Raw genomic sequence first — 5,183 nt, forward strand, 5'->3', positions numbered from 1 at the left:
TTTTTTAAATAATTAAGGACTTAAGGTCTAAGCTCCCATGCAGGCAACAAAGAGAGGTATGGAAGCAGGGAACCCACAATCCCCAAACTCAGAGAACATCCCTGAAGCCAGGAGGAGCTCCAGCCTGCCCTGGCCTTTGCCATCCTGAGGAGCCCACTAGCCAGCAGGAGTGTCCTTCTTGACAGCCTTTCCTGTGGAACCACTGCTTCCCCAGACAGGAAGAAAGAGGGAGTTTTAACCACCCCAGCCTTTCCCTTCCCCATCCGGATAGACAGAGGCCCTGCCTTTGGCTGAGCCGAGACATCTGTTTCCCCTCACCTTGAGCCAGCCCCAGTGTCCCCTTGCTCCAGGCCACCTTCTGTCTCCAAGTCTATGTTTGCCCACCTGTAAAGTAGATTCAGGATATACGTAGAGGGCTGTGACAACAGACTTGGAAGGTTTGCTACTGTATATACTGCCATTGAGAAGGGGATCATTTTCAATATGTAGAAGCTTCAGAATTTAGAGGTCCCTCTTTACCCAGGACCCGGGAGGGAAGTAGATGTTTTGCCAAAATACTTCTTCATTCCTTTAAAAAGTACATCTTTCCTATGCAAGAGTGTCTCACATGTGCTTATCCAAGGTGCTTCTAGATGGTGAGCAGTGTTCAGCTTAGAAGTGGTGTGTGCTCTGTCTGTCTTTGTCTATCTGTTGTATTCAGTGGGTGCCATATAAAGCTGATCAATGGTGGTGCTTCCTGCCTGCTTCTGTGAGATGGGCAAAAGATTCAGCTTAGAACACCATGACTCACCTTGCCTTGGTCAGCCTGTCCTGGGCCTGCAGGGCCTTGCACATATTTTTCCTAGGAGGCGAATTTCCCCTCCACCTCATAGACATGGATCAAAGTAGTATGGGGCCCCAGCTGCGTGGAGGGCACTCTGATTCCCAGATGTCGCTGAGGCTGGAGGCCTCTGACCTGCTATCACATCAGACAGTAAATGAAAGTATGTGGGGGGGTGGGGTTGGAGGGCTCCTCCTTCATAACAGTTTCTAAGAAAACTTGTTCCCACCTGTTCCTTTGTCTTTGACTCATTTTTGGAGGGAATCGGATGAAAAATAGATATGGTAATGACATTACCAGGTAAGGTGTAATGTATATCAACAAATTATTTCCAGTCGAGAGAGGAAACAGGGTTGAGGGCATCATCGCACCAGCACAACGCTGACATGCAGACTGATCACCCTGGACACAGGTGGACGTGTGGAGCACACCTTCAAACAGATATTCACATGGTGGCAGAGAGGCCCTTTACCGCTAGGTGCTAAGCACTGTGCTAGGAGCTAGGGCTCAGGCACGTTATACGTGCTCAAAGTTAGTGGGAAAAACAGACCAATTAGGTAGTCATGATGGAAGGCCACATGGGGTCTATGATCACAAGCAGAAGAGTATCTAATTCAGACTTGATTGGGAAGGGAGGTCGGAGAAAGATTTCGTAAAGGAGTTGAAAGAGAGAAGGGTCTTGAAGGGTGCACTGGGACTTTGAACAAAGCCGTTTGGACAGCTGCACCATATTGATAAGTTATCTTTATCACCAAGAAATAATAATGATTACCGTGTATTCAGTGCCAATTATGTGGGAGACAGTGGGCACGAGACAAGATCCTTTTCCCATTCCTATCTCTACCCTGAACCTTAACTCATTACCAAGTCATATCAAGACATTTGAACCAAAATAGCACTTCAAGTATTTTGCTTCATGCTTAGGGACTGACAGACTGTGTGTCAATGCTGCAGAGGGTAGCAGGGTCTAGAACAAGGGTTGGCAAACTGGCCTGTGGGCAAATCTGGCCTGCAACCTGTTTTTGTATGGCCTACAAACTAAGAATGGTTTTACACTTTTTAAAGGGTTGTAAAAATAAAACAAAGAAGCAATGACTATGAGACAGAGACCATATGCGCTCCCACAAAACTAAAATATTTATCTGGTCCTTTAGACAAAAAGTTTGCTGACCCCTATAAGATCATGCAAGACTTGTATAATATCCAATGAGTTTGAACAACATGGTGTTCATGTCTCTATTGTATGTGTATTAGTCTGGACTCTCAGTTGCAAGTATCTAAACCCCAAATCAAACATGTAATCCGGTAGGAAATTAACTGGCTTACACAATTGATAAACCAAAGGATGGGTAAAAACAAAAACAACAAAGGATGGGTCTGCCCTCATGCATGGCTGGATCTAGGGGTTCATTTGATGATGTCTCCCATCTCTTGGCTCTGATTCCTTCTATATGTTGGCATCACTAGCTCTAATGTCCTAGAGAGGACTTTGGCCACAATGGACATGTGTCTACCTCTAGGGTGGAAGAGTAGGCCACCATAATTGACAACCTCACCAGCACTGTGTGGAGGGGAGAAATGGGTCCCCAAAGGAAGGGATGATGGGTAGATAAGCGATACACATCCACTGTATTCCACCCCTTTATTGCTCAGCAGCTACCTGTATTTTTCTTGCCCAACATACAATTTAAAAAATCTGCCTGCCCAACAATGAAATGATCCTAAGCCCAACAAAAATGGGAGACAAAACAGAATCATGTCCAATTGCTTTATGGAACTCTCAGTGCAGGGTCCGTTTGTGGTGTGCAATTCTTGAGCAGGCCTAGATGTAACTTATGATTTTACAGTCTATGGCTAAAAGATCGATCTAGCTATCCCTGCATAGTCAATATGAAATGGGAGAGGAAAATAGGATAAGTATTTTTTTTAAGGAAAGAAACCTTCCATTTGGAATAGGGAAGAAGAAAACACAATGGTCACTAATCTACAGCATATAGTACATCTTTCTGGGCAGTGGAACAAGTTTCTTGGTTAACAAAACTAATCGCTCTTAGTCCTTTCCCCTGGGAAGTATCTTCTTTGATCCATAGTCCTTTATGGAAATTCCCCAGAGGATGCTTCCTCTGGAACTGAAGCATTCCTCTTCCCTTTGGACATGGTTTCAGACCTAAATACTGCCTTAGAGATTATGCATTCCCAGATACCTATATGCCAGGGATGAGGATTCTCTGGTGATACAACTCTTTTCAAACCTGTCGATTTGATTCCTGTGCCCTCTGTGACCTAGTAACCATCATCAAGAATCTTGCTGAGTCCTTGTCCTTGAACCTGGATCAGGCCCTTATGGTTTCTGTTTCTTAGCAATGGGTCACACTTTGCCTATTTCCCTCCCCCTCAGCTTCATGGCTTCCACAGTGGTCTGTCTACGGTGATAAGTCAATCTTAATCTGCTCAGTGCCCCCCCCCAAAAAACATTATCTATTCAACACTGGGCTGGCTCATGCTCCAGTGGCCCTGACCAGATAGTCAAAATTCCTGAGTGGTACTGGCGCTTACACCTCAGCCCCAAGGAGATGCTTAGGACAGGAGGGAGGCGGCCAGACAAGCATTCATTTTGGCGAACCTGCAGCTTGCTCTATTCCCCAACTCCTGGCCATGGTCCATTATTACACTGAGGCCACATCATCAGAGCATCCCGAAGAGGAGTCTGTCCATGGACACTGAATTTGCTGGCCCTCTAAGAACTGTTATCAGTTGGGGACTGTGGGCAGGCTTGAGCCTTCAACAGGGCCTCCGGAATTTCCTTCTCCCTGGATGCAGCCTGGGTGTCTTAGATATAGGAAGAAAAGACCTCTAGTCTCAGATGGGATGAATGACCTCAACACTGGAAGCAGCTCTGGAACGGCTGCATCCTCTGACCAGACCTGGAGTCTCGCCTCTGCCACAGGGGGGCATAACACGCATGGAATACCACCCCCGCCCCGAAAGAAAGTGCTAAGGACAAGAAGATTACAGGATCTCTCTTGATCATTTCCAGCTTCAGTTGCGATCTTTGGGTGTCCACTCTTCTGACCACACCTGTCTGCATTGTGACACAGCCAAATCCAGCAGGGACTCAGTGGCTGTTTTTGGCCTCTGGGCATCCCCTTACGGCCAGTACATGCATACAATGATACCACACAACCTTATGTTTTTGGGAGAACCAGTGAAGGAAGAAACCTCATAGGCTCAGGGAGTTCAGAGCCAACGCAGTCTAAGTAGCTGCCCTTCTAGGCTGAGCCATGTGGGGTCCACAAAGAGGGGACCAAATCTGTGCCAAGCGCAAACTCGGAAAGGGCGGAGAGCCACCCTTTCTCTCCTTAGCCCCAGTTTTACACACTGCTATCCGTGTTCTCCACCCTCCAGCAGCCTGGGCTGATCAGAGCCTTTGACTGCCCGGCCATCTGTAGAGGAGACTTTGAACTTCCAGGTTCTGGCCTCCTGCCCTCGAGATGCCTAAGAGCAGAGACCCAGAAGGCAGAGCAGTCTGCAAGCCTTGGGTCTGACTTTTCCCAAGAGAAGTATTAGGTGCCCAGGAGAAAATGCAGNCCTTTGACTGCCCGGCCATCTGTAGAGGAGACTTTGAACTTCCAGGTTCTGGCCTCCTGCCCTCGAGATGCCTAAGAGCAGAGACCCAGAAGGCAGAGCAGTCTGCAAGCCTTGGGTCTGACTTTTCCCAAGAGAAGTATTAGGTGCCCAGGAGAAAATGCAGTGAAGCATGAAGACAGCCTGTGAAATGAGCCTTAGCGTCCCCTGTGGAGTAGGCTAGAAATGGCCCGACCTCCCTTTCCCTGTCCCCCCCCACCTTGGCCCTGGGCTCCTGGTAAGAAGCCAGCAGTCTGGGCTAGATTCTCTGCATCTGAGCAGGAAATCTGCTGTGTCCACAGGACCTTCTTGCTATCTCATTAATGTTGGGACGGGGGCTTTGATTGTGACTGACTCCATGTCAGTCTAGTACTCTAGAAACAGGCTCTGAGGCAAGGGTTATGGTGCTCACACTGTTTGGGGAGACAGAAGCCCAGGATGACGAGGGGGGAGGAGGGACATGAATCAGGAAAGAGGGGGAGCAATGCAATACAATGCATTACTGTGTTGGTGATGTCCTCACATGAGCCAAGAGGACAGAATAGGTCACGTGACAGTGTTGTTTGCTAAGCACATGGTGTTTGCAAGGAGAAACCACCTTGGAACAGTTCACCAAGAGGAGAATTGAGAGGAAGTTTATCCATCTGTTCCCCCCTCATTTCCAAGGGGCATCCCCTAGAGAGCTACCTCCACTGTACTTTTTTTTTTAAAGATTTTATTTATTTATTTATTTGACAGA

The sequence above is a fragment of the Ailuropoda melanoleuca genome, chromosome 5 (genome assembly GCF_002007445.2).
Source record: "Ailuropoda melanoleuca isolate Jingjing chromosome 5, ASM200744v2, whole genome shotgun sequence".
Taxonomy (NCBI): Eukaryota; Metazoa; Chordata; class Mammalia; order Carnivora; family Ursidae; genus Ailuropoda; species Ailuropoda melanoleuca.